At 36.2% G+C, this 12,732-nt stretch overlaps 1 long non-coding RNA gene and 1 pseudogene across 1 annotated transcript; both read right to left on the bottom strand.

Moving 5' to 3' along the window:
* Window positions 1-1,088: 1,088 nt before the first annotated feature.
* On the bottom strand, window positions 1,089-3,751 carry LOC113116152 (uncharacterized). The gene is made up of 3 exons (XR_003293982.1): window positions 3,038-3,751; window positions 2,186-2,265; window positions 1,089-2,058 (listed from the first exon to the last, which is right to left on the bottom strand). It is a non-coding gene; the product is annotated as an uncharacterized LOC113116152 (long non-coding RNA).
* Window positions 3,752-4,774: 1,023 nt separating this feature from the next.
* On the bottom strand, window positions 4,775-11,432 carry LOC113116773 (inversin-like; annotated as a pseudogene).
* Between the last annotated feature and the right edge of the window lie 1,300 nt (window positions 11,433-12,732).

Below are 12,732 nucleotides of genomic sequence, written 5' to 3'. Positions count from 1 at the left end.
AATATCTTTGCGTTAACGTCACGGCTGATACCACAGTTGTTAGAATAACAAGATACAGACAGTTTGGTATCAAACGTGCAGGTGTGTGTTAGCGTGCGTCCATCTGGCAGGGCGAGGGGAGGGTAGGTCAGCGCGTGTGAGCGAGAGGAGACAGCTCGACATTCCATCTGACAGCAATGAACTTTTCAAACCATCGGGATTGTCAGGGTGGAGCGGGGAGGGGAACAAGTGTCCGTGTGTGTACGTGTGTGTTTGAGAAGGAAAGCGTCTCTGGCCTGCTCAGCCATCATCACCTGTTCATGTCTGCTGAAGGTCAGTCGCGTTAACTGGGTCGAAACTCCTCCTTATCAAACGATATAAAAGGGGGAGGGGTGATAGTGTGTGTCTGCGTTGGAACGTCACATAAATACATAACACCTCTCTGTAATAATCTTATTAGTGATGCTTGTCCTGCTTTGTATCTGGCTGCTTATGCTACTGACACGAATCAAAAACTTAGATCATGTGGATAGATAAGGAAAGGTATCCTATAACTTTTATTAGTGATCAGACATATAATTTATTTATGATAAATGAATATATTTTGCATCAGATATTTAAAAAAAAATATATAAAATATACAATACTGTTTAAAAGTCTGGGATTGGTCAAATTAGATTAGATTAGATGTTAATGTTTTTGAAAGAAGTCTATTATGTTCACCAAGGCTGCATATATTTGATTTAAAAGACCATAAAAAAGGAAGTCATACTTTGAACTATTACAATTAAAAATAATTATCGTAATTTTTCACTTGATTTTATGCTGTTTCATATTTTTCTGAAAACATTTTTTTTAAACTAGAGCTCCCAGGTAACTGTATAAATGCACTTCCTGCCACGTTTGAAACATTTTACACATCCTTTCCCTTAGTTGTCAGTTATAATCATCACAATTAAAAGAAATAAACATTTGAAATATATCAGTCTGTGTGTAATGAATTAACATAATATACAAGTTTCAAAATTTGAATGGAATTAGTGAAATAAATCAACTTTTTATGATATTCTAATTATATGACCAGCACCTGTGTATATACAGGCACTGGACTAAAAATACATCTATCAGTCCTTGCTTCCAAAATTAATTCAGTGGGTCATCTTGTCAATGCTATAAATTAATTACAGCAATAAAATACAATTTCATCATGAACAAGAACATGAACAATATCACATTAGACCACAGAAATTTCCCTTACATTCAACTTCCAAAAGTACATTCATCTTTGCCATGTTACATTAATTTAGATGACTAGTGCTATGTGCTCCTGCATTAACAAAAACTTAAATGGCATTAATAAAAATACGAACACTGACAAGCTATGCAATATCGCGTTCGAATGCGATTCATCTAATGAACGCGATATAGCGCAACTTGTCAGTGATCTACGGCTCTGTGTATTAATTGTTGCTCCATTTAAAAGCACATGATGGAGATTTACCCTTACTATTAATCACAGAACCGGCTTTCTTGATCAATCTCATGCGATTTATTGTGCAACCCTTGTTTGTTGATCAAAAACTACAAAGTAGATGAGGAAAACTAAGATGCAGAGTGAATTCAAAGCGCTGCCAATAGCTGTCTACAGTGCGTGGAATGGTGTGCTGTGATTGGTTGAGCGGATATATGGCATTCTGCAAACAAGGGAGACTGGCGTTTGTCATGTTTTGGAAAAAGAGGGAGAAAATATTACCTAATAAATCTGTGAATATCGCATTTTGAGTAAAATTTAAAATTGACTTTTCAATATCCACCAGAAAAAATACTGATTTTTAAATTACAAAAATACTGATTTCTAAATTACAAAAATACTGATTTAAATTACAAAATACTGATTTTTAAAAACAAACTACATTCCATGTGGAAGGAGCTGGAACGTCAGAAGTGTTATGGTGGGTGTGGTCATGAGAGGTAGGCCACTCCCATAACAGTTGAATCAACGGGCCTGTAACTTCAGCAGACTCTACCCCTTTCCCACTCTTGCACAGTACCTTAGGAAGACGACCCTGAATACAAGACCTGAATGAAAAAAAAACAAGTTACGCTTTCACGTGCACCAACAAAAGTAGCAACAGCTTATTAAACATATAAAAAAAGCAAACCACATTAATGTTCACAAAGAAGGACTTCAAGAATGTGCATATACCTTATTATTTGTGTTCTGAATCCCATTATTTTAGTAAAGCCATCAAAAGAAAGTGCTCTCATGGGCCTCCATTACACTCCCTACACACACAAATAAATAACAGGCAAATTCTGGTGACCTGCCCTCAGAGGTGTTGATGTGCTGGTGGGCAAAAAGCCATGCCACAACTCAAATAAGGAACATGTGGGCAACATATGAGCAGACACTGATGGAATCTGCAGACGTTTTTGCATTTTCTGTTCTAATTTGGAGGAAAAATGAATTTAAAAGGTAAATGTGTTTTTATTAATGTTGGAAAATCTGCTATAATTTGCTGCCCATTTATTTCTAAATAAATACATTTGAATACATTTTTCAGAATGTAAAATGAATGAAGCCTCAGAGTGATATGAGAGACAGAAGAGACAGTAGTTAATTTTATATGCAGTCAAGTAATCTAGTTGATGGCTCAATTGGACAGAAAAGCCTTCATTTAAACACCTTAATTGATCAGAGGTGTTGCTCAAAAGCATCGTTAGCTAACTATGGTCATTAGTTCCACTTTACTCCATTGGTAATGACGAAACTTGCGCCAAAAGTTGCTTTTGAGAAACGCATCCCAGACAGAACTTGATCTGAATGAAATTTTGATTTAAAGGATATAGGGAAATCCAACATTTGGGTTCCAGAAATAAAAATAATAATAATTCATTTTCTCCACTGTGATTTTTTTTAACAGTAACTTAACTGTTTTGAGCTCCGAGGTTGTTACTCAATGGGCTTTTTAAATACTTGAAACCAATGCTGTAAAAAAAATGGGCAGGCATTAATGAATTCTGAAGTGGAAGGAGAAAAAAAGACAGACACCATTACCTCCTCCATGATCTCTGTATGGCAACAGCCTCCTGGTTTTTGCTATTGATGCTTTCTCTCTTCTTTTCTATCTCTGTCAACTTGTTTTTTTCTTGTTCTGACCATCCATCTCTCTTTATCTCTTTCCATCCCCATACATTTCTGTTTCTCTCTGCCAGTCTATTTATTCCCCTCATTCCTTGATCTGTTATTCTTATCTCTGTGCATCTCTCTTTCCGCCCGTCTCTCTTTTTGTCGTGTGACAAAGTTGCAGTTGGAGATGCCAGATGGCTCATCATTAGGTTAATTTGAGGTTTTTAGACTCGGCTAAATAATTAAACTTTCATCTTTTTGTTCTGACTATTGGTTGGTACAATAATTCCAGGTCAATATCTGAGTTCACCAGGGCAGCATTTGTGAAGGACACTTGATAAATATCCCTCCATGTTTTGAGCACCTAGCAAGAAACAAAAAAAAGAAAGAGTAGATGGATAGATTTTGGGCAGAATAACACTGATAAAGGACAGAAGGTTAGAGTGACGGACTACGCAAACAAGTTTAACGGCAATTAAATGAATGTATGTTGAAGTATTTAAGCAGACCCTGGAAAAGAGAGAACATATTCTAAGCTGCGTATGTGTGTATTTATGCATCCTCAGAGCTGACAGACTCTAAATGTCAAGCTATTGAGCAGCTGAACGTTGCCCAATTAACAGAAAAGGAGGGAGGATTCTCTCATTCCTTCTCTCTCTCTATCATCTCATCTATTTCCATTATTGACAGCAAGAAATTGATGCTCATATTCCTCAGCAAGGTAGGAAGGTAGATAGATGAGCTGCTCCTGAGCAAACACACATAATTAAACAACAGGTATTATATTCATGCAAACATTCAGTGTGAGCTCTGCAGATCAGCCTCGCCACCTCAGTCAGCACTGGATTGTGGGTAAGAGAATATTTGTAACCCACCATTTATCTAATCTCTTTCTCTTCAAGGAAGAGCGTGTGGGTCTTACTTTGCGTTATACTAGCGGATAGTTGTTTGTGCCTCATGAGGAGCTTCTTGCATTCTCTGAAAAACCGTTGCACCTTGTAGCCCTTGTAAAGAGCCTGAATGGACAAAGCAGCGATGTCCTGGATGGCGGCGATGGACAGAGCTCCATTCTCCAATAGAAACTGGGTTAATTCCTGATGCTCTCCCAGCAGGGCATTGTCTAGAGGAGTGTACCTAAACACAATGATTATAGTCAGAACTTGACTATATGTTTTGATGCTAAGGTCCCGAAATATTTGATTATAATATATATGTTAAATGTTTCATTCAACAATTGTAAGATTTATTTATTTTTTTAAAGTCTCTAATGGTCACTAAGATTGCATTTACTAGAAGTAATATATTACTACAGTTGTGAAATAACAGTTTTCTATTTTAGTGTATTTTAAAGTGTCATTTATTCCGATGATGGCAAAGCTGAACTTATTAGCAGCCATTATTTCCATTTTCAGTCTCACATGAACCTTCAGAATTAATTCTAATGGGCTGATTCGGTGCTCAAGAAACATTCATCATTATTATCAGTTTTGAACCTCAAACTGCTTAAAGGGGTCATATGATGCGATTACAAGTTTTCCTTTTTTTTTTTTTTTTTTGGAGTGTAGCAAGCTCTATGCATGGTTTTATGTTTACGTGGCAATGCAACGTGTAAAAATACAGTATAAGTCATTATAATTCATAATTATGTCCCCACTGGATGCAACAAACATTTGTAATGAGTTTTATTGTTTTTGTCTTGTAGTTTTCTGACTGAGACATGCATCACAGTAATATGGCAATGGGCATAACATTTCCATCACACACTTGAGGCATTATTCCAATCACAAAGCACTGGATAGCTGGCCAATCAGAGCACACCTCGCTTTTCAGACCGATGAGCTCTGTAAGAAACAACGCATTTCAGAAAGGTGGGGCATAGAGGAGCTTGTATCAAATTCCTCCAACATTTTTTTTTACAAATCCTTGTTTTGTGCTTCTAATTCGAGACCGGTATTTTGTTTTGCTGTCTCTGCTCCACACTTCTGCATTCCTAACTAATCACTGGGGAATGCGCAACGCGTATGTCCTACGTCATCAGCCAAGAACGGCTTTCACTTACAACAGTTTAGTGGAAGTGAGAGAAAAGTGTTTGTAACGTTTTAAATATGGATATTTTTCTTTCAAAAACACATTGATTTGCTACAGGAGACCTTTATTCACCTAACCCAAAAGGCATAAAAGAAAAGAAAAGGATGTGACATGTGGCCAAGTATGGTGTCCCATTCTTGGAATTTGTGCTCTGCATTTAACCCATCCAAGCAATTCAGTGGACACATGCCCTGAGAGCGCCACACACACACACACACACACAAAAGACCACATAAAGTCAGTGACCAAACCGTCAACTTTAGTTATGGCTGCATGGAGGTACATACATAGGATATGGCTTGTAAATTGCTTGATTGAACAGAAAATGCAATTATCACTGATCTGAGCTAAATCTAACCAGTTTAGGCAAGGAATGGATAATTGTGTTCAAAATGATTGCCTGTGTGTATGTGTGTGTGATTGTGTAACTCTCTCACACACCTATCCCTCCATATTTGTCAGTCATGTTTATGTCAAGTCCTTTTTCAATTCCAGCATAATTTTGATGACATCTTCACTACCCTTCCCTCCAGCCCACATGAATGCTTTCCGTCTCTTCGGATTGGGCTTATCTTGCAAAGAGTGGTGTTAGTAATGCTGCGACTATGTCCTTAACAGAGACAGAACATAATAAATATACAAAACCCCTAGAATAACAAATTAAAAAAAAAAAAAACAATCTATACATCTATCCATAGGCACATCGGAAAAAACTAGAATATCATTAAAACGTAAAAAAATATATATATATTTTTTTTTTACCTATTTCAAAAAGTTTAACTTTCATATATTCTATATTCATTTCGTTAAGTAAAACATTTCAAACGTTTTTTTTGTTTTAATTTTTTTATGAGTTGAGCTTAGAGCTCATGAAAAAAAATCCAATATCTAAAAATATTTGAATATTTCCTAAGATCAATATAAAAATAAAAAAAGGATTTGCAAAAGTTCTTTCAAGAACGTTTATTTATGCACTCAATACTTGGTGAGGGCTGCTTCAACACAAACTCCAGCATCAGCGAGGTGTGGCATGGAAGCGATCAGCCTGTGAAAAAAGAAAATCAGCATGTCCATAAAACTTGTCTGCAGATGAAAACAAAGTGCTTCAAAATCTCCTGGTAAATGGCTGCATTGACTTTGAACTAGATAAAACTAAACAAAATAAATTAAAACATTTAAAGCACTTTCAAGGACTTATATTTGTTTTAAGTACTTTCCAGGCTTTGAATCCATGTGTCTGATATTCAAGAACTTTCAAGAAGCGTGGGAACCCTGTATTCAGAGAGTTAAATGACTCTGATTAAGCTGATTGGCTCAAGCTGCATATGCAGCCAATGAGCTTACTGCCTTGCATTTATATGGCTAGCTAGCATTCAAATGAGATTCCTGCAGTGCACATTCAGAGTTTCTCTAAAACTCTCCACCTTCCCCAGCTCCAACTGTATAGATCTGCTACAGGTTATTTTATATGCTATTTTTGCAGCAGCAATATGTCTTAAATACTCATGGCAACGTATCGCTGTATGCATTAGCAACAGCAAGTTCATTTACTTGCCTGCAGCAGCAGCAAAAATCTACTACAGCAATAGCCAACAGCAGCAGCAGGGGCAGGGGCAGGGGCTCAAGTGGAAAAAATGTCACTTCTCATTTTTATTTAAATGTTGTTGTTGTTGTTGTTTTTTCTAAACAAAACATTAAATACAGTATATCGGGGTGTGGATATAGACAAAAAATATATATCTCAATATCTCAACAATAATTAGACCATATTTTGCTGTGTGTGTTATTGTGCTTAATCTTAAGGACTACCGTGGACAGCTGACTCCTAAATGTTTTGATATTTTTCATATTCTGTGTGGTGATCAGTTCACAGCAGTGATAGAAGTTAATCTTTTCCAATAAGTTTAAATAGATTTTTACCTTTTATGGGCATTTTTGGCTTTATAGAGCCATTATTTTTCTAAAATTGTGCACAATCTTTTCAGTCAAATTCTTAAATTTAATCATTCAATTAGAATAAGAGATTTGGGCTGTTACCAAGCAAATGAAATCAGTTTTGACAAAATGAATCTTTGCAATTCAAAGAAAAAACAGAAGCTGTATTAAAAGTGGCATTTAGATGCATTTACACACTGTTTAATGCAGGACATGAATTCATTTAGCCTGCATGAATGAATACTGTTTTGATATTCTAAACATAAAACGTTGAATACTGAGATCTGAAAAAAAAATTTTTTAATGAGATGTTTTAAATGTAAAAAATTTAAGCCACAAGTAGGTGGCAGCAAGTCACGGTTAATAAGTGAGTAATTGCGACCTAACCGAATTATTTAAACGTTTGATCCATTTAGAAACAAAACGGCATCATGTTGCTCAGAGAAGCAAATTGGACTTATATTTGTTGGCAAAATAGAGCAAAACAATAGTCAATAGTCATGTAAAAATTCAATATCATATTTGTAATTATGCTGCTGTTTGGTTTGGAAAAAACGTCAGTCTTCGCATGATACTGATGAACTATATGAAATTACATAAATATATACATTTCTGCCCCATATCTTGAATTGTGATCATTCTAAATGCCTTTTAATAAACTGAATCATGCAGTGAAAAAATGTAAATTTGTCTAACTTAGACTTCTAACTTATCTGAATAAACAAATAAATGAAGATGTGTATAAATAAATAAATCAACTACAAAATAATCCCAATCCTCTGGTTTATTCATATTTTTATGTATATAAATAAATCAATATCAATAAATTAAATGAATGAAAATCAAATCAATAATTCAATGAATGATCAACATCTTTTGATGATCCTGGATCAACATTTTTGTCCAAAAATATAGACTTAGCCCAATCCCTGCCCCTAAACCTAACCCTACCCATAATTTATTCCTAAAATCAGTGGGATATGATAGCTGATTAACAAGGGTGTAGAAGAACCTAACCCTGATTGTAAGCCTAAAACTGATATTTTCTGAAAAGTTACATCTCGATTCTGATTGGTTGATTAGAATGTTGTTCCGGATCAACAAGGATGTTGATCCAGGAACATGTTGTGCTTGGTAAAGTCAGGTTCACCAGTGCAGAGGTGTTGCTCCCTGACTGTCTGACGGGATCATCCCAGACTTGTTCCTCTCCAACAGAAGGTGTACAATCTTTGCACGACCTACACAGTCACAAACAAACCAGTGTTAGCACCTGTTAGCAAATTATTTCAATAAAAAATAAGTCCTTTAAGCAGTGCAGCCCTCGTATGATGTCAGCACTTCAACCACCGCCTCATTCCCATCAACCACTGCAAAGTGGAGAGGGTTGTGTCCCTCTGCCACTTCAGCAGGGACTCGGTTGGAGCAGCTTCCTGCAAAATACAGAAGCTACTGTAATTGTATTATTTGTATGTGTGAGGAGAATCACCAGGATACAGCGTACTGTATGTGTAGTATTGGAGTATTTGTTGTGTCTGGGATCCCAATATCTGAATCGTGCTTGATCAGGAGCCTAACATGCTCGGGGTGATTGTAGAAGGAGCTCCAGTGCAGCGCTGTCTGCTGCAGAACAAACAACATTCAATTTCAAAGATTACATTTCCAGTTTTACTGTTTACTCGTGTTACACCGTGGCTACAAAGCTGCTTCATGGCCTTCAAGGAAATTGGGGCTTTAAATGATCACAGCTAGTGGGCTGTCAATGAACTGCAATCAAGAAAATAACATTATAGAGCTTTCCCAAGAGCACAAATAAAGAAGTCCTTCGCTCTTCATCATATCGCATCAAACTAGTCAGCCAGCTTCCTCTGGGCTTAGAGTGTCAAGATCTTCTTATCCAATACCACCAGGCCTAGGCCAAGAACATTTATTTCTGTGCTGATTTTAGGTAAAATGTGTTTAGCACAGCTGGTGGTACTCCACTCTTTTTAGGTGCTGAAATAAAAACGTTAAATACTCAATAGACCACAGGATGAACAAGTTATATGTATATTTAACTGAATATGAAGACTGATGGGAAGCGCACTTTTCCAGAATGTCATAATTGCCACTAGAAATCTCTGAACTGTTTACCATTTAAATAATATTTCAACAATACACTACAACTTTAAGTCATTTTTTTTGTAAGTGTACATGTAAATTAATTTTAACTTTAAATTTAAACCATTTCCAGTTTGATTTCAAATGCAAAAACTACACACAGGCCCCTTCTCTCTCTCTTTATCAATAACTCAGGTTTCCCCAGCCCCAAAACACCCAAACAGCCAATGTGGAGAGTGAAGACTGAAGACGCACTAGATGAGCTATTTTCTGCATCTGGCCACAGAACAAGCCTCATCACGAGAAATCACGATTCTGCTTATCAAATTATTACAAAACCAACAGACTGATGAAGGCCTGCAAACAAAACTCCCTTATGTGACTCAATGGAAGCACTGATACAACCACAGTGCGCGCACACACACACGCACACACACACACTCATGTTAGCGTAATCACAACCATACACACACACAGAATAATGATTTAAAACAGGAGCCTTAATAACCCTAGTAGCTTTGAGCAGTTTGTCTGTGGAATGAGATTTTAAATGACGGCGTATCTAAAGAGTTGCTGTATGTGCGTAGATCATCGGAAAGTAAACTGGGGTGAATGTTTACAGTAATTGGAACCAAAGTGAATAAAGCTGCATGCGGTCTGGTAATCTGGAGCAGTTGATAGCAGTGTTTCCCAGGAAAGCACGGGCCCACATACAGTACGCATCTCTCCAAACTCTTCTTTTGCTCTATGGTGACCAGCACATATCAACTTCTCTAGTCTAAAGCTTCAGTGTTTACTAATGCTAACTATAGCTGTTACTATTACTGGTATTAAACTGAACTTTCCAGCTTCTGTTTCATTTTGACTTTAAATCTTACGATGTGACGTATATCTCACTATTACAACATTATTTCTAATTTATTTATATCTAATTAATGTGTTTCTATTTTTAGGATCAAAAATGACGAAGACATTTAGAATGTTAGAAAAAATTCATAGGTAAAATAAAACCTGTAATTTTGAATGTCCTCAAAAAAAAAAAAAAAGTATCTTGGCTTCCACAAAAATATTAAGTGTCAGTTGTAACACTGATGATAAGATTAAATGTATCTTGACCATATTTCTGAAGGATCATGTGACACTGAAGACAGGAGTAATGGCTGATGAAAATTCAGAATTGCCATCAAAGAAATAAATGATATTTGAAAACATATTAACAAAGGTAAAATTTACTTTATATTGAAAATATAACATATATTAAGTATTTCACAATATTACAATTTTATTTGTATTTTTGATCAAATAAATGGAGCTATAAATGTTGACTTTGTTGCAAGTGTTATTTCTAGTAACTGCAACTTTAAATCTCACAATTTATATATTTACTTTATCAAAAAATGTAATAATTATTACTTTATTTCTTACAAATGTGACTTTTTCTTGTAACAGCAACTTTAGTTTCATTATTGTGAATATATTTCTAATTTTAACGATCTGCTTTATGTTTTTACCCTGAGGTGGAAACAGGCTTCCATGCATTTTGTCTTTATTGTGAAATTGGGTTGGTTTGTATTCTCTCTGCGATTGGTGGAAGACGTCTTTGGCATGCAGCGAGTGAGTGGTTGTCACTTCACACACACACATAAGGTTAACATTGCGATGAGATCCTGAGCCTCGTAGGCGCCTGGCAAGCTCTCGCAGCAGCTCTGAGAAAATATCTTTTATTAGACAATTTAAACAGAGCTCATATCCTCCAGAGAAACATCAGAGGGTGCAGAGCTCCCCTGCTGCTTTATGGCATATATACGACCACAAACACACACGCACACATACACACACCACCTAACCTCGCGTTCACCCCAATCCCCACCCGATCCAGCTATAGACGAGCCGCTAATTGTGTGAGAGCGTGTGTAGTTTGTGTTTGGTACCTTATTCCTGTCCTGTGTGTCCACCTCACCAGGTGCCATGTGCTAGAGGAGCAGAGACAGAGGTTTGGACCTCGAGTGTCGGGTTGCCAGGTGTAATGGGGTCATTTCTTCCAGATCCTTTAACCGCCAATCAGTGTGGTGTGATAGTAAGAGTTTCATGAAGCGCACATTGCCCTGAAAAAACATAATCAACAACTTTTAACTTTAATTAGACAGTTGTCTGTTTGTAAGGATTGGAGGATCACAGACTAATAGATCACAGTCCCAAGCATGAATAACAATCCATTTACCCTGAATTTTTATGCACTATTTCACTATAATTCAGTCAGAACTGTGGCCAAGTCATTAGGGCAGCTGTGAAGACTGGTTGAAACCAGTAACACTTCCGTTCTCCAGCCTATTTGACCGATCCATTAAAAGAACCGGCTCATAAGAGTCATTCATTCATGAATCGGACAACATTGAAAATTTAAGTCTGGCTTCAGTCAAGGCTCAAAAGTGTCTAAAACTATCATTTCAGTTTGGTTAGCTTTACTCCAGTGGAAAATCTGACACATATGCTCCATATGCATTCTCATATCAGGGATACCATAACATAATATGCAAAGGCAGCTATTTATAAGTTAATTTCCCCAAAAATGTGACTGTGAAGACTGGAGTAATGGCTCCTGAAAATTCAGCTTTGCCATCAAAAAAAAAAAAAAAAAAAAAACAAAAAAAAAAAAACAAAAAAAAAAAAAAAAAAAATATATATATATATATATATATATATATATATATATATATATATATATATATATATATATATATATATATATATATATATATATATATACATTTTTTTTTAACCCCATGTCGTTCCAAACCCGTAAAAGCTTTGTTGGTCTTCGGAAGCAATATAAGATACATGTTCTGTATGCAGGCAGCTTACACTCTTCTGTGTCAGTCGTGCCACATGGATGCAGCGTTTTCTTTTAAATCAAAGCATAAATTCAAGTAGAAAACATATCCTTGTGTTGTGACTGATACAGAAGAGCGTACACTGCTTGTGTTCAGCTCCTAATCTCCAAAATCGTGCTACGGTGATGTGGAGAGACGAATTGTTGAAAAAAGTCATGATTTTCGCTTCATAATGTTACGGTTGAACCACTGATGGCAGATGGATCATTCTGACAATGTCTTTCATACTTTTCTGGACCTTGACAGTGCAATTTACTTGACAGTCTATGGGACAGTCACAAGCCTCCCGGTTTTCATCCAAAATTTCTTAATTTGTGTTCCGAAGACGAACAAAGCTTTTATGGATTTGGAACAACATGGGGGTATGTGATTAATGACTAATGACAACATTTTCATTTTGGGGTGGAATATCCTTTTAAGTTGCACAAACATTAAAGAGCCACACAGATGGGAAATCAAAAATTACCTGTATTACAGTGTATGATGTAGCTGTCCATCAGTGTAAACAATGTGCAAATTAAACCAAAAAGTACACGATTTATAAAGTTATTGGCTTCTAAAGTAAGGAGTCGACTCTGAATCGCTGAAACGAGTCGTTATAGATTTCAAATC

This window comes from Carassius auratus, chromosome 16, assembly GCF_003368295.1.
Source record: "Carassius auratus strain Wakin chromosome 16, ASM336829v1, whole genome shotgun sequence".
Taxonomy (NCBI): domain Eukaryota; kingdom Metazoa; phylum Chordata; class Actinopteri; order Cypriniformes; family Cyprinidae; genus Carassius; species Carassius auratus.
Note: the sequence above shows the minus strand (reverse complement) of the source record. Positions and strands in the feature narration are given on the sequence as shown.